Source organism: Podarcis vaucheri, assembly GCF_965113315.1.
Source record: "Podarcis vaucheri genome assembly, chromosome: 5".
In the NCBI taxonomy this organism is placed as follows: Eukaryota; Metazoa; Chordata; class Lepidosauria; order Squamata; family Lacertidae; genus Podarcis; species Podarcis vaucheri.
In genome coordinates, this window is record NC_138763.1 from 23445599 (window position 1) to 23471518 (window position 25920).

At 45.6% G+C, this 25920-nt stretch overlaps 1 protein-coding gene across 6 annotated transcripts in view; it reads left to right on the forward strand.

Annotated features, from left to right (window-relative positions):
* The first annotated feature begins 6611 nt into the window (after window positions 1-6611).
* The window catches only part of PLCH1 (phospholipase C eta 1), a 144737-nt gene continuing 125428 nt past the window's right edge, over window positions 6612-25920 (forward strand). For 3 of the 6 annotated variants that reach the window (XM_082223825.1, XM_082223830.1, XM_082223831.1), the window contains exon 1: window positions 6615-6994. The gene's annotated coding sequence lies outside the window, so the exon portion shown is untranslated. Of the gene's footprint in view, window positions 6995-25920 lie in introns of all 6 variants that reach the window. The other 3 variants (XM_082223834.1, XM_082223827.1, XM_082223826.1) reach the window with 2 other exon arrangements.

Genomic DNA, 25920 nt, shown 5'->3' on the forward strand with positions numbered 1-25920 from the left:
AACACACTGTATGTACGTGTGTATTTTTTTGTCAAGCAAACTTTAGAATTAATAGCTTGACATTGAAAGAGATGCTGAACTCAATCTATCACTAATGTCTCTCAGAGTGCAGTTGTGTTCTAAAATTAATTTGGGGAAGCACACATATCACCCCCACCCCCACGCTCTCCCACCAGCTGAAAGAGAGCAGAGAAGTAGGTTTGCTGGCTAGTACTGTAAAGGTTTGCTGGCTAGTAGTGTGAAGGGACGCGGGTGGCACTGTGGGTTAAACCACAGAGCCTAGGACATCAGCATCCTTCTTAAATTGTGGTGTCCAGAACTGGACATGGTATTCCAGGTGTGGTCTGACCAATTCGGTTTAGAGGACTTGAGGAAGAGCACAAATGAAACTACCCTAAACTTTAGAAATAATGTATTTTACAATTGCTGCCCTCTTTTAGTCAAGCTTTTATTAAATATCAGTTCGGGGAAGAGTTTCTTTGTGCTGTGCTTGGAAACCTGCACAGCCTTTCCCTGTACATTTTGGATATAACAAGGGTAGAAACAAGTAACTTTGTGGCAACCAGGTGGGGAAACTGAATTGGGGAACTCTGGAGAGTTCATCAACATCTATTTTTATTGTGCAGCAGCACCTTCAGTGATTTAGTGAAGATTCATTGCTGGGGGGAAGATAGTAAAGAGTCCTGGAAAAACAGCATGACTGCAGAAACCCTGCTGTTAAAAGTCTGGGAATGCGATAAATTCCTTCATGGTGGCCTCAGTGGCTGGTGGACGTAATACTTCCAAGCTTCTAGCTAGAAACATGCTTGCCTCTTCTGCTATTCCATTGCAAGAATTGGTCGACATTTTACTTTCGTGGTAAGTGGAATATTGAATGAAACCATTGTCGAGATTCGAGTCGTTTTGAAAAACCCAAGTTTCTAGTCCTACTGATTAGGGAGTAATGCTTGGAAACTTGTCAGCTGATGATTCCGAAATCCATGTAAGGGGTCATAGTGGTGAACTTCAGTCGGAGTAGAGGGGGGAAAGGACAGCTGTGAAAGGAAACATAGCTAATTAATAAAAGGAAGGGGGAGGTAGTGCTTCAGAATGCTTGCAGCGTTCTGTTTTGCGATGTAGCATGCCTGATAGATTTCCTTTAGGCGGGGAAAGAGGCTCTTACTTTGCTTATTATATGTACCAATTTGCTTAGAGCACATAGTTGAAAATAAATCCACTTTACACCTGTGATAGGCAGTGATCTGAATGGTGTGGGCAAAGGGAACTTCATGCAGAAATAGTCCTTGTCTCTAGATGGGGATTGGGACATTGCTGAAGGGAACATGACTGAGGAAGTGCCATCAACTTTGGTGTCTGGCCATAAAAGCAAGCCTAGAGGGGACGAATGTCAGCAGATTTCAGGCACCCTCTTTGCTGTGAGATTTGGGGAGCTGACTTGTAGGGTTGGGCAGTTAGTGAGAGCCAGGAGACAAAGGTTCTGAGTGGGGTGGAATGTCAGGAGGAGAAGAAATTGATAACCGTATATATTTATTAGTACGAATGGTTTTCTTGTGTATTTTTGTAACATTTGTTGCCTCAGTTTGCTATATTGTGGTACAGAAATGATTTAAAGGATGATTATACAGTGGTACCGCTGGTTACATACTTAATTCGTTCTGGAGGTCCATTCTTAACCTGAAACTGTTCTTAACTTGAGGTACCACTTTAGCTAATGGGGCCTCCCGTTGCCGCCACGCTGCCGCTGCGCAATTTCTGTTCTCATCCTGAGGCAAAGTTCTTAACCCGAGGTACTATTTCTTGGTTAGCGGAGTCTGTAACCTGAAGCATCTGTAAACTGAAGCGTATGTAACCCGAGGTACCACTGTATAAAGTGCAGGGCCATGTCCTACCCTCCTCCCAAATTCTTTGAACTAAAGTTGCCTACACCATTAACCTATTATGAATTAATCATTATTACCATTATTTATAGTTTATTAATTATTATTATTATTAATCATTATTCTGCACAATTATTTTAAATTGTTCAAATGTTTAAAGCATGGCTTTAGAGCAGGATTCACAAGCTAAAAGTGGAATGAAATCCTGATCTGCGGGCATTCCATTGTTGATTTGAATAACTTCAGGATTTTATCGTATCTTTTAAGAAAAGGTAGCTTTGCCCTCTTTTGCTTCCCAAAAGGAACGCTCCTATTCCGTTCGGATAGGCCACTAAGCTAGTGTTTGCCAAGGACCAGAAATATCTGGTCAAATTACTTCGGCGTGAGATAGGAAATCCTTGCGGGCAGGTAGACTATTTCTCTGGCAAGTCTCTTGCTATTTTAGCAGGGGTGATAAAAGGTACCCAAATCCAGCGGGGACTTGCTTTGTTGGCATTGTAGAGACGCACAACTTCCCAACCATGACACATCCAATTACCTTTGGATAAAGTTTCTTCACTGGGGGTGGGGGTCCTGAGATGCTTTTGCTATGAAACTGCAGTCACTTGAGTTGAATGGAGTGACATCAATGGGCTGTTTCTATGGTTTCAGCCAGTCCCTCGCTGGACAGGGATGAAAAGGTGAAACTTAAGCTAGCTGCTCCTAGAGGTCACAGTTCTCCCCCTCCACCCTCCCCTCCTCAAAGCTGTCTCCTAAGCTGGCAAATCAGACTGACAATAATTCTCTTTTGCAGCCAGTGTTAAGTACAAGTCTCCTTCCCCCCCCAAAAAAAACTTGCCCAGTTTCTCAGATTCTCCCTCATATTAAACACAAGTTGATGCAGCAAACTGGCTAGAGAATGCTTTGCTTAGACCTCCTCACAGCTGTGAACTGGCTACAGCTGCAGTCCTTGTACATACATTAAGGATGGAGACTTAATTCTGCGCAAGCATGTTTAGGTTTACTCTGCGCATGGCTTTAGGAACTACATGTGCCTTTGGGATTCCCAAGTCCCATCCGTCCCAGCCGGTGGTCAGGGATGGTGAGTTCTGGTCCATCGACATCTGGAGGGCCACGGCTTTGCAACCCCTCAAGCAAACCACCACTCTCTTGGAACCACCTTCCCGTACCATGCCCACCTGCACGTGGTTTTTAAAATCCATCGCACAGGGTTGTTGCAAGGATTACTGAGCCAGAATACAGAGAGGCGGCTCGAATGCTTAAAATGCCCTATTTAAGAATGCATGGTAATAGGCATCACTATTATTTGTTCATTAACCTGTCCTAAAACGTGATGGAAATCAATATTGTGGTGCTCTGCACTAGAAGGAAGGGGGGGGGGGACCTGGGTGTTTGGTTGGGGCAGTTTTCCATATAAGCTTTCATTTTCCAGTATTGAGATTTCATTGTGATTTATCTGGCAGTTGCTTAAACAATGTGCCCCAAACTTCCTTGGCTTTCTCACTGGAGGAGAATTTGAAATAGGTGAATGAAAAGCTGCTCAGTTCCTCCAAGCAGACTTTGAACCAGCAAACAATAGAGGCAGGTTGAATTGGGTAAGGAGGCGAGGATACGCCGGAATTCCTGGCACTGGATTTCTCCAGGCAGCACTGGAGTGTCCTCAAAATGAAAAGCAGCATGTGCAAAGCTGGAACTCCGCTGCGTTGTTTTTGTTGTTTTATTAAAAAAAACAACAACCATGCATTTTTGTAGTAGGAATGTGATATTGCCATGTCAAGTTGTTGACTTTTTTATTTGACTTGTCTGCTATCGAGCACTGACATTTCTAGAGGTGGCTGGAGATACTTACCGGTAATGGCTTTGGAGAATTTTGTAGTGAGCAGTGAGTGTTTTCTAGGACACATTTCCCCTTATCTGGTGGGGCAAATGTAAAGGGACCCCTGACCATTAGGTCCAGTCGTGACCAACTCTGGGGTTGCGGTGCAAATCTCGCTTTATTGGCTGAGGGAGCCGGCGTACAGCTTCTGGGTCATGTGGCCAGCATGACTAAGCCGCTTCTGGCGAACCAGAGCAGTGCACGGAAACGCCGTTTACCTTCCCGCTGGAGCGGTACTTATTTATCTACTTGCACTTTGACGTGCTTTCGAACTGCTAGGTTGGCAGGAGCAGGGACCGAGCAATGGGAGCTCAACCCGTCGTGGGGATTCGAACCGCCGACCTTCTGATTGGCAAGTCCTAGGCTCTGTGGTTTAACCCACAGCGCCACCCGCGTCAGGGCAGTATATAATGTGGCACAAAAAGGAGACTGAGGCCTGGTTGAAGAAGGGCCTTGCAGCAACACCAAGCAGATGGTGTTTCCTGCTATGGCCTCTCTTATTTTTCTTGTACATTTATTCTCTGGCTTTCCTCCAAAGGGCTCAAGGCAAGGCCCACAGTTTCCCCTGATTCTATCCTCCCATGAAAAACCACCTTGTAAAGGTAAGTTAGGATTACAGTATGTGTGTTACTAGCCTAAGGTCACCCAATGAACTAAACTACTGAGTGGAGATTTGAATCTGGATTTCCTGAGTACTAACCTGGCACTGACCACTACACCACATTGGTCCTGCTTTGCAGAAAAGCGGTGCCTGCCTTGATGCTCACCTCACCCAACATACTCAACTCTCTCTTTTTTAAAGTATTCATTTTGTATTGATTGATCTTTGCTCTTTCTCCCTTGCAACCAGGGCCGGATTTAGGTTTGATGAGGCCCTAAGCTCCTGAAGGTAATGGGGCCCTTTATACGTCCAGCTGTCCTTTGTCAACAACAAATTGTCACTGTTTTTGTGTTAAATATATGCTATATGGTAATTTATGGACCTAATAGGTATCTGAAGCCATTTGCACATGTTACCATGCAACCAGTTCATGCAGAATGTAGGCACCCTATATATAGAAAGGAGCAAACCAGTGATATTTAGGGAGCAGGCTAGCAGGCGGGGCCCATGACTTACATCATAGGAGCCTACACAACACAAAACACTGTTGCTGTATGTAGGTTTTATTTTATTTGTTTTTTTATCTTATATTTTGGAAATGTACATCCAGGTTTTTCTTCTTTAATTTTTTGGGGGCTCCCCCAAGAGAGTGGGCCCTAAGCTATAGCTTGTTTAGCTTATACGTAAATCTGGCACTGCTTGCAACCCCTTTTCCTTGGAACTGTCTGTGGGGGGGGGGGGCTGCTGGTGATTCCTCCCTTTATTTCCTTCCAATCCACAGCAGCTCCGAAGCAGAGCTTTCAGTGTGGTTGCCCCTCTTCTTCAGAAGCAGCATCCCTGCTGAGAAAACTGGCAGGCTCCAACTAGCTGTACTTTCAAGAAGCAATGGGGAACATTTTCATTTCAGCAAGCTTTCCCAGCTGGATGAAAAGGTGCTCATAGAATTGTAGAGTTGGAAGGGGTCCAGAGGGTCATCTCATCCAACCCCCTGCAATGCAATGCAATGCAATGCAGGAATAGGCAGCTGCCCTATGCAGTGGTACCTCCGGTTACATACGCTTCAGGTTACAGACGCTTCAGGTTACAGACTCCGCTAACCCAGAAATATTACCTCGGGTTAAGAACTTTGCTTCAGGATGAGAACAGAAATCGTTCAGCGGCAGTGCATCGGCAGCAGGAGACCCCATTAGCTAAAGTGGTGCTTCAGGTTAAGAACAGTTTCAGGTTAAGAACAGACCTCCAGAACGAATTAAGTACGTAACCAGAGGTACCACTGTACAGGGATTGAACCCGCACCATGCTCTAACTAACTGAGCTATCTGGGTTCATTTTGTGCTCTTTCGAAACTTACTTTAGGCTGGGGTTTTTTTTTGGTACTGTTTTAAAATTTATTATAGCTTCTTTAAAGATGTGTTTACAGTTTGTCTCGAGACATACATGTACAATGTGATTAGTAGCAACAACAATAAATAATGATGTCCTTTCAAAGCTTACTTTTCCCATGAAAGCTTTGGCGCAACCTCCTCCTACATCTAAACCTGTAACTCAGCATCACAGCCACATCATAGGATTAAAGCAGAAGGCCCCCCCACAACAAAGCATAATGGGAACTGTAGTTTCTTAAAGGTGCTGGGATTGTAGATCTGGGACAAAGTAAACAAAAGTTTCACATTGTTCTTTGGTGTAAACCATAACCATTTAAAGTGCTATACAATGGTACCTTGGGTTAAGTACTTAATTCATTCCGGAGGTCCGTTCTTAACCTGAAACTGTTCTTAACCTGAAGCACCACTTTAGCTAATGGGGCCTCCTGCTGCTGCCACGCCGCCAGAGCCCAATTTCTGTTCTTATCCTGAAGCAAAGTTCTTAACCTGAAGCACTATTTCTGGGTTAGCGGAGTGTGTAACCTGAAGTGTCTGTAACCCGAGGTACCACTGTAAATGCTGTTGATGTGACTGTGCAACTGCAACAACCTCGTAACCCCTCTGCCCAGGCGTGTTCTCGCTTTCCTTTGTTGTTTCTCCCCAAGTCGGATTTGATTTGCAAGCTCCTCAGGGCAGAGCCCCTTCCTTTTTTCTTGTAGCCTGCAAAGCTCAGTGCATGGATATTGTAATAGAGAATCTTGTTTATATTCTTCTGATAAACAACAATTTGAACAAAACCTTAAAAGATGAACCATGTGCGTCATATGTTTATTTAACAAATTTTATAGGCTGCTTCATCAAAAAGCTGAGGTGGGGGAACCCAGATGTTTTACCTGCAGTCTACAACAATTGCACGGAGTAATGACACCGTGTAAGATAAGGGACTGTAGCAGTCAATCCGATTTTAGCTCCGGCATCTGCTAAGGGAAATGTAAGAGAAGTTAATTAACTTCTGGCAAGTGTCCCTGCACGCTGAGCTGGGAATCCCCATCCGGCAGAATCCAGGCCGGGTTTCTCAGCCCTCCGCCGCGCCGTCGGGGGTGGCTTGTTGTATGTTTGAATGAGAAAAGCAGGTTGTGGCGGCAGGCGAAGCGAGCTGGTGCCGGCGCGGATCTCCGGAAAGTGCTGCAGAAAGCCTACAAAGCCAAGCCTGATTCTGGGCGGCGGAGTAATAAGAAGAAGCAGCAGCCAAAGTCCCGAAGCTGGGAACCGAGAGGTGAGTGCGAATCCTGAAGAAGACTGAAGGGCTTCGCAAGGGAGCGACCTCCTGGAGCTATAAGCCGTTGGAAGGGGGCTTTGGGGAGGCTAGCCTCGCAGCCACTTTGTCTATTAGGAAGGTGCAACCACATGGGCGTAGCCAGGATTTTTGTTTTGGGGGGGCAGAACCTCAGTTAAATATGCTTTTTATTGATTGGGGGACGCAGCTGCTCCCCTTGGCTACGCCCATGGGTGGGGGGCTAAACCTGCAATGTGAACCCCCCCCCCACCGGATCCTAGTGGGGTGATCTACGACGAATCCCTCTTTGCATTGCTGATATTGTAAGGTGGGTTTTTTTGTTTTGTCCCCCCCCCTCAAACTGGTTGCGACCCACCGGCCAATTCACCTGCGCCCCATCGGGGCGAAAAGAGAAGCTCCCCTGAATTCCTGGGAAATACCCCGGCGGATCGTGTCTCCGATCCTGCAACAAGAACCCCGGCCGAAGCGCGTTAATTTAAGCTGGAACGTAAATTTGCAACTGCCTTTGGCAAGCTGCAACGGCACCTTCAAATAAGCAAGGGCACCGCAATCTTAATCCTCCGCTCCTGTGCATGTTTGCTGGAAAGTAAAGTCCCACCGGGACTGCTGGGCCGCTTGCGCCACTGCAAGAAAGCGTGCAGAGGATTAACCGGCTATGGTTGGAACCAGTAGAAGCTGATGGATGGAAAGGGGAAGGTGGGGATAGGAGAGTTTTGCCGTCCCATCTTCCCGGGTTGCAGTTTACCTCTTGTAAAAAGTCGTTTGGGAGCCAAATGGGAAGAGCGTGTCTTTATTGTCTCCCATCTGGTTTTCCAGATCGTCCCTGGTTCCTGCCAGGAAAAAAGGTCATTGCTTGGAGCTTCTCTCACCCAAGGGTTCTCCCCACCAGAAAACCATCACCCTCCTTGGCAGCTCCTTTCCCCTCTCCCTCTCTCTGCGGTTGGGGGTTGGAGAGCTCCCTTTGTTGCATGTTTTGGAGGGGGAGAGAGAGGGAGAGAGATAACAAGTCAAGGAGAAGCTGGTGGCCAGGATCAGCTTCCAGGCAGCGTGTATTCTCACAAACGCTCGTTGATCTCTGTGATAAATTGTCCTGCATTGACTGTGGTTGATCAGCCTGGTCCAGGATTCCAAGGTTAAAATATGGACCAGAAGCCTTTCAGCTGAATTTGGTGTTTGGAGTGAGTGAGAGAGAAAGCAGTCTTGGATTTTGTGCCACTCGCACAGCATCATCCTAAGTGACTGGCAAAGTCAACAGCTCTCTGCTTCAGTTTGCAATCTGTAAAATGGGGAGAAAAGCGGCCTGAGATGATGATGATTATTGTATTTCATCCAGTTTATATACCACTTGATTGTAAACAACAACAACCCAACAACAGCCACCCACCCTCAAAGCATTTTGCAATTGTTGTGGGCAAGCAGAATCAATATTGTAAAGCACTTTGTAAATTAAAAGAAGTGCTGTGTAAGTGAGAAGTTATGTCATTCTAGGCTTGGAAGTGAATCCCAGTTTATTTCAGTTGGGGATTACTCTGAAGGAAATGAACACTTGAAAGCGCTTTATAAATGTGGGGCTATTGTTGTTGTTGATAGTAAAGCTGTTAGCTACTATTTATTTAAGGCAAATGCGATTTAGAAGGAAAGCCAAAATGTTCACTTTGCACATGTGTAAGTTCCATTAACTTCCATAGAACTTTGGGGGTGTGTAGGGAAACTTTGCACTGCTCTAATTCCCTACAACTGATATTGCTTCCATGAAGGTGAAAATAAAGATACATATGTATTCATAACTTGTGCTGTGTTTTTCCAACTGTATGTATACCAAAATGGGTAAGTGTACATTTATCCCATGTGGTGTGTATTCACTTTTTCTGTGTTGGAAACTATTTATCAGCAAAGTAACCCTTTCAGAATGGATTTGGTTCCTTACGCATCCCCCTTTAAAGCCCTCAGTTGCATACTGTATTTCAATATATATATTTTTTTAAAAAAAATTCAGTGATGCTTTTTGCATGGCAGTTTTACATCCCAATTCTGTTATGTGCTTGCTTTGGAAGTAACAATGTGGTTTAATACTTGTCCACTCAGAAGTAAGTTCCATGCATTTCAGTGGGTCTTAGTTTCCTGTAAGTGAGTGAATTAATTTATGAGTAAATGTTCAGAGTGGGCTGCAGGACCAATAGGCTATTGATTTATTATTATTATTTAGAAGGAATGTCCTAGAATTATTTTCTTTTTGAAAGTCTCTATCTTATCACTGACAGCACTTTAAAGAAGTGGCTGCCTAAATGAGGCCAAACACTTTGGGCGTTTCTGTTTTGATATTGGATGAAGTTATATGTAAACAAAGCCAGCAGTGACCGGTTTGATGATTGATCTCCAAATGAAGTGGGGAATGTACTCTTCCTATAGACAGTGGAGAGGTTTTTGAGAAATACGGATGCCCAGTTTCCAAATCTCCCTCTCTTGCAGTATATGCTCTATGTATTAAACAGATGAGTTGATTTACAGGAAAGTCGGAGCAAAAGGTGAACGCTTTGATGAGTGGTTGATTGTTTTTCCCCGTTGGCTTCCTTCGGCACTGTTCTGCCCCTTTAAGGCCCTAGTGAGCTGTCACTGCTGACCCAAGAGAGCCATTAAAGGCTCAGGGAACCAGTTGAAAAGCACCATTTCCTTGCCTTTCAAAACAAGAGTCTTGGTCTCTGTGCCTGTTTACCAACAGGATTACATCTGCTGCATGTCAATATGCTTAGGTCTCTTGTGTCAACAGTCTTTGCAATTCTTTGGACTTAGACCAGCTTTTGTCTTTGTTCCTCCATCTTCTTTCAAGCTGCCAACCACTGCAGGTTGTTGTGTGTTTTTTTTAAAGTGCTATAATGTTCATCCAGCAATATAACTTTTGTTGGTGACCTCCCCACTTCCCCCTTTTTTCTTGCGCCCGTTTCCAAATAAATGTCATTGTTTCCTCCAATACAGTTGGTGTGCATTTTGGAGAGTCTGCTGGTTGGTAGCTGATATCCTGGCTCCGTTAAAAGGGGCAGGACCAACATCTTTGGGTTGTATGATAATAAAGGGATGCATGTCTCTTCATGCGATTGATGTGTCCATTATTGCAGTATAAAACAGTTCAGGCTTCTTTTCTTCCTGAGCTGGTTCAAACTTAGAATATCTCAGTTGAGACTCCCATTTCTCCTCCTGTTGGTTTTTCATAGGCAGGAGTTTACTTAGTCATGCGAGCAAGGAATATGTGAGAACCGTGGAACTATGCTTGGGATCTTGTTAGTTTCTATCCCAGCAACAGATTCAGAGTCTGAAATTCGAGGTGGGGGACGATGTCCCCTCTGATTTCAAAGCTGCAATAATCGCCCAGAATTTTCCAGGTTCGAATTCCCATGCTTCTGTTGCAGCAAAACTCTTGCTGGCTTTGCATAGGATATATTGCAGAAGAACATGGAGGTTATTCAGCTGGATATAAGTGATGCGTTACAAAAGCATCTCCCTATCTTTCTTCCACCTATTTTTGTAGACTGCGGTCATCAACTGGTGGCTCTGTGTCTAGCTGTGCAAGATTTAACAATGCCAACTCAACTTGTGAGGTTGCCTAGGAAATGGAGTAAATGCCTCAGTCCTTTCACCCTGTGAGGCCTATTTTCCAGGATGACTGAAAGCATCAGCGCTGGGAGTGTGTGTGGAGGGGGGCATATTGTCTCCTTGGGATAGTGGTCTGTTTAACCGTGGCTACTTCAATGGCAGAAAGTCTTTCAAGCATGTAATGATGGAACGGTGCATTTCGCATGAATGGGTTTCTACGAAAAAGCTATAGGATCCAAACAGTTTGAGCAGTATCTAGGGAAGGAGACTCACCCTAGCTACATTTATACAGTCATTAGCTTTGGAGAGTCCTAAATAGTAGGTTCTAGCACACACCTGCACCCCAAAAATCTGGTACACTCTTCCTCTCCAACATATGGAGAATGGCAGGGTCACATGATGGAGATATAACTGTGTGTGTGGCCAGCAAATACAGCCCTCTTCATGCAATGGTAATCATGCATGGGCATATACCTGAAGGAGCATCTCCACCCCCATCATTCAGTCCGGACACTGAAGTCCAGCTCCGAGGGCCTTCTGGCAGTTCCTTCACTGCGAGAAGTGAGGATATAGGGAACCAGGCAGAGGGCCTCCTTGGTAGTGGCGCCTGCCCTGTGGAACACCCTCCCACCAGATGTCAAGGAAATAAACAACTACAGGGGTACCTCAGGTTACAGATGCTTCAGGTCACAGACTCTTCAGGTTACAGACTCTGCTAATCCAGAAATAGTACCTCAGGTTAAGAACTTTGCTTCAGGATGAGAACAGAAATTGCGCAGCGGCGGCAGCGGGAGGCCCCATTAGCTAAAGTGGTACCTCAGGTTAAGAACAGTTTCAGGTTAAGAATGGACCTCCAGAACGAATTAAGTTCTTAACCAGAGGTACCACTGTATCTGACTTTTAGAAGACATCTGAAGGCAGCCCTGTTTAGGGAAGTTTTTAATGTTTGATGTTTTATTGTGTTTATAATATTCTGTTGCGAACTGTCCAGGGTGGCTGGGGAAACCCAGCCAGATGGGTGGTGTTTATATAACAACAACAACAACAACAACAACAACAATTTTATTATAACATGGATAGGGTTCCTGTCTGAAAGAGGTTTAGGCTTGTTTGACTATTCCAGGAGTCGCCAACTTGGTACCCAGGGGCTCCATGGCTGTTGTTGTTAATTAATTTTATATACCGCCCTTCATCAGGGTGGTTCACAGAATAAAACACAAGTAAATAATTGTGTTCATGGCTCTTCTCTACCCCACCCCTATTTAATCCATAACAGTCCTGTGAAATAGATGGAGGGTTAGCAGCTGACCCAAAGTGAGAATTGCATGGCTGAGCAGAGATTTGAAATTTGGTCTCTCCAGTCTTAGTCCAACATACTAGATGCTTTACCACCCTGGGTCTTACGAAATGAAGAGTTGGAGAAGATATTTTGCTAGTATATGGCAAACTGACTTGAGATCAGCTTACGCCATACATGTGAAATGGGTACATTTAATTGTTAACATTTTAAAGGACAAGAAAGAAAAGACTAGCATGCTTTCACAAGTGAGAACTGCTGTCAACCTCGTTCACGTGTAACACTGAACCAAATCGTGGCTTAGTGTGAAAGAGCCTTGACTACAACTCATGGTTTGTTTCAAGAACATGCAAAGCCAAACTATAGCTTAGCTCAGCGCAGCGGTGGAATGACTGCTGGTGGCCATAGTCTCCTTTCTGAGATTGTGCTTGTTCATACTAAACTCTAGTTTGGCTTTGCATTATATGTGAACCGTTGTCTGGCTGATGCCACTTTTTAAATATGGTTGATATGGAATAAAAAAGGAGCGTGAATGACTGTACGCTTCAGTAGGTCGTTTCATTCAATTTACAAGATGTGGAAAGTGCAAAAACCGATCCTGTGGAAACAAACCTTTTAGGTGAATTGACACACCTTGTGGCAAAACACACACACACACACACACACTGGGGGGAGGAGGTTGAGTAGGAGATAATTCTGTATAGGTTGAAATGTAAATTGATGCTGCTCTGAGTGTCAATGAAGATTAATGACCTCTTCACATGTCAGTGAGCAATGGCTAGTCCTGCAGAGCACCATCTGTACAGCAAGGACAGAAGCGCATGAAAGCGCCACTGATTAGTTTGTGGATTTTGGCTTAAGCCCTGGGTCACATATTGAATGCATAGCTTGGCCGCATGACCTTCCTATGGAAATATGTTAACCCTTCATGGGCAGACGGTTATAGAAAAAAACCCATGAGTGCTGTTTTAGTGGTCCACTCAATTCCCTGCTCTAGATCTCCTTCTTGATGTCCTTTAACCAGAGATTATGGTGGGACTTTCTGCATGTGAAGTTTGTGCTCAGTAAATGAGTTTTATTTATTTATTTTGGACAGGCTTATGCCTCTCTTTAGTGTAAAAAAAGGGGATGGGGAGGAATTGAACATAGGGTGAGTGGGCTTGCAACTAAATAGCCAATAATTCTAATGACTAATCATAAAACTCAGCAGGATCGATAGTTTGCCCTCTGCTCACACCAGATGACTACAAAGTCAGGGCAAGTGAAACAGTACTTGCCATCCTTTGAAATGAAAGAGAAGCTGGCAACAGCAAGAATCGATGGGAGGCATGCCACAAATAAGGCCATAAGAGGAACCTTGTTGGATCAGGCCAAAACCCTATGTCTAGTCCATCTCTAGCATATAGCATATCCCCTTCCAAGGCCTAATAGTCCCCTACTTAGGAGTATATTGCCTGGGATCTAGTTTTGCAGAGTGACCCCAACCATGTCTACTCAGCCCTATTGCACTTTTAAAGATAAAGACAAAGGGACCCCTGACCGTTAGGTCCAGTCGCGGATGACTCTGGGGTTGCGGCGCTCATCTCGCTTTATTGGCCGAGGGAGCCGGCGCACAGCTTCTGGGTCATGTGGCCAGCATGACTAAGCCGCTTCTGGCAAACCAGAGCAGCACACGGAAACGCCATTTACCATCCCGCCAGAGCGGTACCTATTTATCTACTTGCACTTTGACGTGCTTTTGAACTGCTAGGTTGGCAGGGACCAAGCAACGGGAGCTCACCCCATTGTGGGGATTCGAACCGCCGACCTTCTGATCAGCAAGCCCTAGGCTCTGTGGGGTTAGCTTCGTAGACTTGGCCTCCAGAGGCAGCAGGAGGCAAGGCACCTCTTCCCTCCATGTCCCTGTTGCCCACCCACCTTACACCTGTATGAGCCAGACTCCAGGTATGGCACCCAACAGATCAGAAGGCAGAGAGGCAGCAATGCCTGCAAGGACACAGCTCTGCTTACATCTCCTGCTGAATCAGGGAGGTGCCTTTGTTGTCAGGTGGCAGGTCCAGATCTCTAGAGACTTGGTGGAAAAACACACATTAAAGACCCCTTATAAGAAAAGACAACAGCTAAGCACCTGGAGCCTACATGGTTTAAAAAAAAAAAAAATCCCTAAACTGCTTGGGTCTAAGATATCCAAAGAACTGTTTTTCCTCAACCAGCCTCCCCACTCCTCATTCCTCTAACATGGTTGGACAAGACTAGAGACAGGGCCCTTTCAGTAGTGGCACCAAAATTATGGAACTCTATTCCATGAAACTTGGAGGGCCCCTCTCTGCTTGTGTTCCGCCAGCTTTAAAGACACAGTACCAAAAGAAGGTTCTGCTAGATCAGGCAAATGGCCTATCTAGTCCAGGATCCTGTTCTCACAGTGGCCAACCGGCAAGCAGGAGACCACATAACACTGGTCTTGAAAGACCTACATTGGCTCCCGGTACATTTCTGGGCACAATTCAAAGTGTTGGTGCTCACCTTTAAAGCCCTAAGCGGCCTCGGCCCAGTATACCTGAAGGAGCGTCTCCACCCCCATCGTTCTGCCCGGACGCTGAGGTCCAGCGCCGAGGGCCTTCTGTCGGTTCCCTCACTGTGAGAAGCAAAGCTACAGGGAACCAGGCAGAGGGCCTTCTCGGTAGTGGCACCCGCCCTGTGGAACGCCCTCCCATCAGATGTCAAAGAGATAAACAACTACCTGACATTTAGAAGACATCTGAAGGCAGCCCTGTTCAGGGAAGTTTTTAATGTGTGACATTTTAATGTATTTTTAATCTTTATTGGAAGCTGCCCAGAGTGGCTGGGGTACAAATAAGAATTTATTTATTTATTTATTTATTTATTTATTTATTTATTTATTTATGCATTCATTCATTCATTCCAGCTGTGGAGGCCAAGCATAGCCATCATTTTAAAAATAAAATAAAATCAGGAGGGCTTTTAGCCTCACAGGAAAGCAAGGTTTTCTCTGAAGACTGCAATTTATCTGCTGGGCTTACCTTTGTTGCATCGTGTTTGATCACGGTGCTGTGCTGGGAACTGCTGCTCACCTTGAACAATACGTATGGTTTAGAGCAGGCGGGAAAGTGTAACAGAGTTCCACAAAAGAAAAGATAAGAAAATATATATCGCTAGCAGCTGATATGAGTTGTGGTTCACAGCATCTGGAAGGCACCCGGTTGGGGGTGGCTAGTCTATACTGGCTGGCAGCAGCTGTCCAGGGTTTCGGGCAAAAGGGTTTCCCAGCCCTACCTAGAGATGCCCAGGATTGAACCTGAGAACTTTATGTGCGAAAACAGATGCTCTACTGCTGAGCTACAGCCCTCCCCACCAAAGGGGGAACCAGAGAGCACTACACTTAACAAAACTGTGATAGTCTGTTATTGCGCGCTATGCATGATTTGAAAATATCAGAGTGATTTGTCTGAAATCACTCATGTCGACTGAAAGTGAGGTCCAGTGCTGAGGGCCTTCTGGCGGTTTCCTCACTGTGAGAAGTGAGGTTACAGGGAACCAGGCGAAGGACCTTCTTGGTAGTGGCGCCCTCCCTGTGGAACGCCCTCCCTTCAGATGTCAAGGAAGCAAACAACTACCTGACTTTTAGAAAACATCTGAAGGCAGCCCTGTTTAGGGAAGTTTTTAATGTTTAATGTTATATCGTGCTTTTGTTGGGAGCCACCCAGAGTGGCTGGGGAAACCCAGCCAGATAGGTGGGTATAAGTAAAAATAATTATTATCATTATCATTATTATTTCCACCATGCAGGGCACCTGATAAGAGAGTATTTGCTAAATCATTGCAGAAGACAACCCTTCGTCTGTACTCTGCAGATTAGCAGAAAATTTAAAGGAATATCTAATCATTCTGTGTTATCTGCCACTTGCCTCTGGGGACGTATTCTGATGGCTGGTGATTAGTTTGTGACATAATGACTATTATTTAGCGGGTTTTCTGACACTGCCTTCCTTACAGGGGGGCCCAGTCAGTTACTGGGGAGATGCAAGCTTCTTCTGGCACATCCTGGCAGAGCCAGGTGGTATGTCCTCCCTGCTGGCACAATAGAGTCAGTTGCATGTTCTTCCCTTTCAGCTGATAATCAGAGGATGTCCTTGCCTCCCTGGGGTCCACGTCCCTCCTTTGGGGGGCCTTCAAGTGCAGCTTCCCTTTTCCTTTGTATTGCTTGCCCCTGGGGCAAAGACACCAGTCAACGCTGCCAGGCAGGCCATCTGTCTTTGTTTTCTCCTCGTTACATTAGGAGAGGGTTTTAAGTAACCTTAATAGGGGAAGGAAAGAGAAGCGGACTGCTTGACAACCCCAACTCTAGAGGGACGCAGGTGGCGCTGTGGGTTAAACCACAGAGCCTAGGACTTGCCGATTGGTGGTTTGAATCCCCACAATGGGGTGAGCTCCTGTTGCTCAGTCCCAGCTCCTGCCAACCTAACAGTTCGAAAGCACATCAAAGTGCAAGTAGATAAATAGGTACTGCTCTGGCGGGAAGGGAAACAGCGTTTCCATGCGCTGCTCTGGTTCGCCAGAAGTGGCTTAGAATCATAGAGTTGGAAGAGACCACAAGGGCCATCGAGTCCAACCCCCTGCCAAGCAGGAAACACCATCAGAGCACTCCTGACATATGGTTGTCAAGCCTCTGCTTAAAGACCTCCAAAGTAGGAGACTCCACCACACTCCTTGGCAGCAAATTCCACTGTCAAACAGCTCTTACTGTCAGGAAGTTCTTCCTAATGTTTAGGTGGAATCTTCTTTCTTGTAGTTTGGATCCATTGCTCCGTGTCCGCTTCTCTGGAGCAGCAGAAAACAACCTTTCTCCCTCCTCTATGTGACATCCTTTTATATATTTGAACATTGCTATCATATCACCCCTTAACCTCCTCTTCTCCAGGCTAAACATGCCCAGCTCCTTTAGCTGTTCCTCATAAGGCATCGTTTCCAGGCCTTTGACCATTTTGGTTGCCCTCCTCTGGACACGTTCCAGTTTGTCAGTGTCCTTCTTGAACTGTGGTGCCCAGAACTGGACACAGTACTCCAGGTGAGGTCTGACCAGAGCAGAATACAGTGGCACTATTCTATACTACCCTTGATGTATTCATGCTGGCCACATGACCTGGAAGCTGTCTGTGGACAAATGCCAGCTCCCTCGGCCAATAAAGCGAGATGAGTGCTGCAACCCCAGAGTCAGTCACGACTAGACCTAATGGTCAAGGGTCCCTTTACACTTTATCTTTAATGGGGGAAGGAAAGAAAAGCAGACTGCTTGACAACCCCAACTCTAGAGAGGACCTATCAAGATCAAGACCACGTGGTGACTTGGCCTGCATGCACACCATACTTTTAAAGCACATGGCTTTGCCCAAAGAACCATGGGAACTGTAGCTTACTCTTTACAGAACTATAATTCCCGACACCTTTGAGAACCCTGGGAGCTGTCGTTTGTTAATGGTGTTGAGGACTGTAGCTCTGCGAGGGGTAAGCTATAGTTCTCAGGATTCTTTGGCAGCCATGTTCTTCAAATGTTTGGTATGTCCGGTACAAGTGCGCACACAGCAGAATGACCTGGTAAAACCCTAAGGTGCTAGAATGGACTGTGGGAGAATGCCATGTTTGAAATCTCGTTATTTGAAAAAGCTCCACACCCCCCCCCCCAGCCCTATTGCATGGTGGCGCTGTGTGTTAAACCACAGAGCCTAGGACTTGCTGATCAGAAGGTCGTGGTTCGAATCCCCGCAATGGGGTGAGCTCCCGTTGCTCGGTCCCTGCTCCTGCCAACCTAGCAGTTCGAAAGCACGTCAAAGTGCAAGTAGATAAATAGGTACCGCTCTGGTGGGAAGGTAAACGGCGTTTCTGTGCGCTGCTCCGGTTCGCCAGAAGCGGCTTAGTCATGCTGGCCACACGACCCGGAAGCTGTACGCCAGCTCCCTCGGCCAGTAAAGCGAGATGAGCGCCGCAACCCCAGAGTCGGCCACGACTGGACCTAATGGTCAGGGGTCCCTTTACCTTTACCGTTAGGCAGAGTGAGGCACCTGCCTTAGGTGGCAGATTCTTGCTAGCAAGGAATGGTGGCAGGTAAGTGTGGGAGCACAGAACTTTATAGGGCATGCAGCTTGCCCTGTGGTCCCTCATCAAGTCTGTGGTGTTCAGGTGCTGAGGAAGATGCTGTCCCATCATTCTGGTTGTAGCTCAGCCGGTTTCGGTATGGGGGATGGGGAGGCTGGCCCTGGTCAGTGGCAAAGGTCTTCACTGCTTTCCGTTGTGCATGCTTTCTGCTTGTATTTCTCCTGCACACATGGAGCACATCTATGCGGCCTTAACCAGTTCACTCTTAATGTATATGAGGAGCCGTAAGTCAATCCTTTGTCTCTGTGTGTCTCTCCCCCATGATACATTCACTCATGATACATGCCCTCCTTTGTACTAACTCACTTCATGAAGCTGGAACATATAGCTTTGTCCAAGATGCAGCAGTGACCTGGAAGTAATAGAGTAACCTCCTTGTTGATATCTCTTTCTCTGCTCTACTCTTCAAAAGGGTTTTTAAAACCTTGTTTTGCTCTGTGAATTTTCTTTCTATAGTTGTGGCTATATTGTTGTGTGATTGTTTTTTAGCAAGATTTAGACTACCTAAAAAAAAATACTTTATACTTTTATGGTAACTTTGAGGAAACTTATAGTTCTCCAGATATTATTAGACTATAGCTTTCATCGTCCCCAAATGTTGGCCTTGCTGGCTGGGGCTTGCAGCATAGCTCTGTGGTTCATTTGCGGCTATTTCTGGGACACTTTGCAAAATACCGGCCAAGAAAAGGAGCTACTCTAATTGGAACGTGTTCCGTGTCTTTGTGTGCCTGCTGTTTCAGTTGGGTTGTACAGACTTGGGCTCTGGCAGCGGGAAAAGAGAGCGTTAAATAGCCATCTGTGCCGATCAATAGGATTCCCTGCTGATCAGGCAATATATTTGACTGATAGAATTGAAACAAAAGATGGGGGGTGGGGTGGGAGGCATTGAAGGAAGAGGAGATTAGTTATCTCCTCACCCAGTGAGCCTCTCATTTTAATACATTTAAGCTCTTTGAACCTTAGCAAAAAGATGAGAGGAGGATTATGACTCCGTTTTCAACCTTGTTGATAATTCCTCTACCTGGTCTGAGCTACAGTACAGTGGTACCTCAGGTTACAGACTCTTCAGGTTACAGACTCCACTAACCCAGAAATAGTACCTCAGGTTAAGAACTTTGCTTCAGGATGAGAACAGAAATCGCACGGCGGCGGCAGTGCGGTGGCAGCAGGAGGCCCCATTAGCTAAAGTGGTACTTCAGGTTAAGAACATTTTCAGGTTAAGAACGGACCTCCAAAACGAATTAAGTTCTTAACCCGAGGTACCACTGTATCTTTCAGGTTGCATATGGCAGCCAAGGAAGCATTCGTAGGACTGTTTCTTCCTTGAAACAGTTCAGCAGGCTAATGAGCCAATTTCCCCTCAGCTGGTCCACCATGTACCTTCTACATAAAACATAAGGGACGCGGGTGACGCTGTGGTCTAAACCAGTGCTTCCCAATATTTTTCCGACCATGGCCCCCTTCTGACCTTGTTTCCTTCCTGTTTCCCCCCGGAAATAGCCCGGGGGAGCCGGGCAAGTAAAAATCAATACAATTTGTTAGGTTCTGCCCCCTAACAAAAGCCTGCCCTCCCCAACAAAAATCCTGGCTACACCCATGCCCCCCCCCGGCCTACCGGTAGAAAAGTAGCTATTTAAATGTTTTGTTTGTAAATGGAACATGGTTTATTTGTATTTTTTAATAATTTCTACAAAATACAATGACATAAAATGATAGGAACATAATGAAAGATGGTTGAAGCAGAAAAACATACAATACAATCTTTCTAGTGCAGGGGTCAGCAAACCTTTTCAGCAGGGGGCTGGTCCACTGTCCCTCAGACCTTGTGGGGGGCCGGACTATATATTTTTTTAAAAAAGAAAAAAGAATGAATTCCTACGGCCCACAAATAACCCTGGGATGCATTTTAAATAAAAGCACACATTCTACTCATGTAAAAACACACTGATTCCCAGACCATCTGCGGGTTGGATTGAGAAGGCGATTGGGCCGGATCCGGCCCCCAGGCCTTAGTTTGCCTATCCATGTTCTAGTGCAGGGGTCGGCAAGGCTTACCAGGCATGGGCTGGATCAATCCCACTGCATGGGCTGGACCAGCGCAGCGCGACATTGGAAATCGCGTCTGCGCATGTCCGTGGCGCCAGAAATCGCTTCTGCACATGCCTAGATGCCAAAAATCGTGCCTGCACAGAAGCGATTTTCGGCGTCTGGGCATGCACAGAAGCAATTTCTGGAGCTGATGGGCCATAGGTTGGGGACCCCTGTTGTGGTGCAACCCCCTGCAATATAGGAAATTCAACTAAAGCATCTATGACAGATGACCATCCAGCCTCTGCTTCGAAACCTGCAAGGAAGGAGAGTCTAGAACCATCCAAGGGAGATCCATGTTCTATGTATTATAAAAAGTAAACAACACTTATTTGATACAGAGGGGGAAACCTACAGATACAGTCCAAAAGGTGCACAGGGAATTCTGTAAATACGGGAGAATTTTAAAAAGCAAGTGGTCCTCACTGACCTGGCGCAAAAAGATATTGTCATCCGGAGGAGCCCTGGCTGCCTAGATATCCCCCTTCTCCTTCCCCATGTGCTGTTCTGGGGGTTCTCCCAGCTCCTAACGAACCACTATTGGGGGTGTTGAAGGATGCAGGGGGAGGAAAGGAGGGAAAAGCCCCACTGCACAGGCAGAAACCCTCATGTAGGGCTTGCTCTGATGGAGGTTGTCGGGCAGATCTTTCCCAGTAGTTTCTTAGCGTAGTTTTCTTTTTGTCAGATGGGCCTCAGAAAGATTATAGAAAAAAGAAGGTATTTATTTAAAAGAACCTGAGACCTAGGTTTTGAGGTCTGGAGTCTGTGCCCAACATGATTTCAGATCCTTATTAGTAAACAGGATCTCAGGCACGGACACTTCATCAAGCCTTGGGTCTGAAGTCCAGTGGTTGTTTCTGGGGGATGCAGGGAGCTTGCTCAGGGTGACAGCATAGAGACATAGGGTCCACAGAGATGACATATACACAGCAAGGTTAAAAACCTGGTCTTAAATCAGTTTCTTGGGAATCCAAAAGTGTGTCTAGGTGACTTGGCAAGATGACCTGTGAGATGGGGTCAAAATGAGGGAATGAATGGAGCAGATGGGTTAAAATCCAGGTATGTGTGTGTGCTTGGCCGTTGGGGAGAAGCTTTAGGCATAGTGTATTGGTACAGGTTCTGGTTAGAGGTAGATTGAGGCACTTCAAGTAACAAGAATGACTCATCTGTGGATGGTCCTCCTGAATGGACCTATGAAGAACAATGACTGTTGCTGGTGGCTTCTTGGTGAGTCCGGCTGTCTTGTCCGCAGACTCTATTGTTCTGTGGGGTTTGCATCTTCATTTCTATGGAATTCCAGGTTTGTTGAGGATGCTCGTCTCCAGATGCAAGGGCTTTTCGATACAAAACCTGTATCTGGTGAGCTTTTGCTTACAAATCATTTTGCCTTATTGCCAATGGCTTTCTGGTGAATCAAATGAAGTGTCTGGATCCTTACTGGCAAGAAGGTCAATGAGGTCAAGACAAAAGGATCTTTTCCCAGGGTCTTTTGGCTTAGGTAAATCCATCTTTGGTTCACTCTTGAACACAAGATGGAGACTAGCAGCTAAAGCCTCCTAACTGGCCACAGGTTTCCCACCCCTTTGCCTAAGTGGTCTTCTTAAATATTTCTCAGAAAACAATCCCTCTCTCTTCCTATACTGTGATTCTTTGTGTGTTTCCCCCAACGGCAGGGTCACTGGCATTCTGTTACAGACATCTTATCCCATCTATTGGATGGCAAAAACTAATTAGACTAGTTCAGATTCTTTCAGCATTTAATCACAGGGTTCTATGGAGACACTGAGTTATTATAGTTGGCGTAAATCTGGTTGATTTCATCTTGATTCTTTGACCAGAAGGCTCTTGTTTTTGCTGTTGTGGATGTTTTGTTGTTGTAATTTGATGACAACAAATTGCACATTCCCTCTCTTGCTGTTTTCAGGCTTGTCTAGGAGGTTCTTTTGATGTCTGCATCCCCTGGAAGGCTGCAAGAAGCGTCCCTTAATCCTCTAGCCCAGCTTAACATGCACACGTTACTTAAATTGTTCCTAGATAACTTCCTTTTGCTTTGGAACAGGACAAGGCTTCCAGGGAGAGCGCTATGTGATTGGCAGTAATATTGTCTAAATTAAATGTGCCTCCTGCCTCTTTGATTTCTGGGAAGTAAGAACAGAATGAGAGTTGGTTCGTAGCATCTTGCAGCCTCTCTAGCCATCTTGGCAGTAGATTCAGCAAGCCAAGCTAGATGGAACTGGTCAGGCTGAAATGTGAATTGTTCTTAAGTACCACTCTGCCAACCTAGCAGTTCGAAAGCACATCAAAGTGCAAGTAGATGAATAGGTACCGCTTCAGCGGGAAGGTAAATGGCATTTTTGTGCGCTTCTCTGGTTCACCAGAAGCGGCTTAGCCATGCCAGTAAAGTGAGATGAGCGCCACAACCCCAGAGTCGTCCGTGACTGGACCTAACGGTCAGGGGTCCCTTTACTTTTACCTTTACCACACTAAAAGATTCTTCCAAACTGGAAGAAGCCCAGCGATTTTCATAGGTTTGCTCTTAAATTATTTTATTACTTTTACCTTTACCACACTAAAAGATTCTTCCAAACTGGAAGAAGCCCAGCGATTTTCATAGGTTTGCTCTTAAATTATTTTATTATTATCATTGATAAAACTTACATACTGCCCTTCCTCTGATGATCTCAGGGTGCTTTGCAAGGTAAAATGCATTAAAGGTTAAACTGAGAATAGAAACAGAGGGTATTTGACTAATATTTGGTGTACTCATAGAGTCCATCTTATAATGGGTCTTGAGGGCATCTGCAGGGTTTTTTGTTTGTTCATATGTTTAAGTGGAGGCAAAGTATGTATGGTTACCAACAAACAAATAAACAGACAAACAAAAAAATAACTAGCATCAGAGAACAGGTTTCCATTTCTGGCAGAATTGGTGGGTGAGTAATGGCGAGCTGTTTTACTAGACCCGTCTTGAGAAGCTGGGTCTATCTCTCTGTTTTTTCTCAGTGGGCTGCTGGCTGTAGGTAGACCTGGAATCCAAGCAACAACTTTCCACTCCCTGCTAAAACACCCAGTTCTTTCCCTGATTCCCTTCATCCTTTGAACTAAAAAAAGGAGAGTCTGTATCTGTTTCCTTCCGTTCAGTGTGACCATACTTGTTACAATTTATCAGTGAAACCTAGGGTTTTTAGTTACCGTATTTTTCGCTCTATAAGACACACCAGACCACAAGGCGCACCTAGTTTTTGGAGGAGGAAAACAAGAAAAAAATATTCTGAATCTCAGAAGCCAGAACAGCAAGAGGGATCGCTGCGCAGTGAAAGCAGCAATCCCTCTTGCTGTTCTGGCTTCTGGGATAGCTGCGCAGCCTGCATTCGCTCCATAAGACCCACACACATTCCCCCTTACTTTTTAGGAGGGAAAAAGTCAGTCTTATAGAGCAAAAAATACGGTACTTATGCAAGAGGCTCATCAAGTTGATGTTGATGATGACTTGTTTCCCCCAAATGGCTTTGGATGCTTTTAGTCTGCAACTCCTGTCCTAGGGAAGAGCTGCAGGATGGCATGGTTTGCATGCAAAGAAGTCCCGGGTTCAAGCCAGATCAGGCTGAGAAAGACCTTAAACCCCAGAGGGCTGCTGCCAATCATAGCTGGAGTAGATAGCATTCAGCTAGACGGACCAACGGTTTGTCTATTATGAAGTGATGTGGCAGTTACTTCAATTTCCCCTCTATTCACATATTTGAAAGCTTGGCCTTAAAAATACCTCCCTGCATTGAGCAAACTGCATTTTGCAAGGCATCATTTGTAGGATTAAAGAAAAGAGTTCTCAAAAATGAATTGAATGAGATTATGGGAACAAAGGAAGGCTTTGTGGAGAGAAATCCAATGGTCAACTTCTTAATGAGTTATATGTTAGTCCCTGAAAATAATAGTGGCAATTGTTTGCATTGTTTGGGGTCCTGGCTCCAAACAATGGACAAAACCATAGAAGCTGATGGAGGGTAATTGTTTTTGTTTTTTTAATGGAGGTGGTTTCCTCCCCTTTTGGTACCAGTATCTTCAGCTTCACATAGATATTTCACTGCATTGGCCTTGTTTATGAGTTTGCTCATTATGTGTTTTCCTTGGAACTCTCACGAGTAGCTAGCAAAACACCTGCCCCTATGGTATGTCTGGAGGGAGGGCTTGTATATTGTATATGCTGGTACGGGGGGGGGGGGAATGGATGCATTGCATTTCCTTGTGGAATATGGCTTTACACCATCAGGGACAGAGCAGCCATAAGAGCATCTCCATGTGCAGTTATTCTTTCCATAGTTCATGCAAAGAGGAGAAACTGCAGAGGGATGCATTTGGGAACACCATTGGATAAGGGGCTAAATCTACCCCTTGTATCTCTGGAGCTTTGGTTCTCCAAAGCTGAAGTTCTTAACAGAACCACTGTGGCTTTTGCTTGCATAGCTCCATCCTGGATTCAGTTCTGTGGTCACACTAGAATATAAAGCAGGCAAGTTGTTAAATCCAAGGCCGGAACAGAACCTTCTTGCACACTGAAAAGATAGGTCAGTCGGTAGAGTGTGAAACTCTTAATCTTAGGGTTGTCGGTTCAAGCCCCACATTGAACACAAAAGATTCCTGCATTTCAGGGGGTTGGACTAGATGTCCCTTGTGGTCCCTCCCAACGGTACGATTCTATGATGTACCCATTATTTTAAGGGTGGAGAATCTGTGACCCCTGACATACCCTCCAACATTTCTCTGATGAAAATAGGGACGTTCCATTCCATAATAATAATTTTACTACAGTGGACGCTCGGGTTGCAAACGTGATCTGTACGGGAAGCACGTTTGCAACCCGCAGACCACGTCTGCACACACACAGGTTGTGATTTGGTCTTCTGCGCATGCGCAAGTGCCAAAACCCAGAAGTAACCCTTTCTGGTACTTCTGGGTTTGGCGCGGAGCGCAACCTGAAATCGCACAACCCAAAGCGTCTGTAACCTGAGGTATGACTGTATTTATACCCCATCCATCTGACTGGGCTTCCAACATTTATAAAAAGATAGGAAAACATTAAACTTTTTTTAAAAAACAAATCCCTATACAGGGCTGCCTTCAGACAACTCAGGGGTCGGATAACTCCATACCCTCCAACATTTCTCTAGTGAAAATAGGGATGTCCTAAGGAAAAGTGGGGCATTCTGGGATCAGATCAGAAGCCGGGGTGGCTTCTCTAAATCAGGAACTGTCCCTGGAACATAGGGACACTTGGAGGGACTACCCTGATTTGCTGTTGGGCTCCAACTTTCTTCAGCCCCACTCAGCAAGGCCCAGGGATGACAGGAGCTGCTATCTGAAAACATTTAGAGGGCTATGGGTTCCCCAGCCCTGCTGTAACACAATACAGTGGTGCCTCGCAAGACGAAATTAATTCGTTCCGCAAGTTTTTTCTTCTTGCGAGTTTTTCGTCTTGCGATGCACGGTTTCCCATAGGAATGCATTGAAAATCAATTAATGCGTTCCTATGGAAACCGCCTTCAGACCAGGTCCGGGGACAGTCTGTCCCCTGACCTCTTCTGAAGGCTGGGGGGGGGGACAAGGGCTTTTCTTCCCACCCCCAGCATTTTAAAAAACCCCGGGACAGCGGAGGACTTCTCCGCTGTCCGGGGCAATCTTAAAATGCTGGCGGGCGGCATTTTAAAATCTCCAGGGACAGCGGAGGACTTCTCCGCTGTCCGGGGCGATGTAAAAGCCCCTGGGA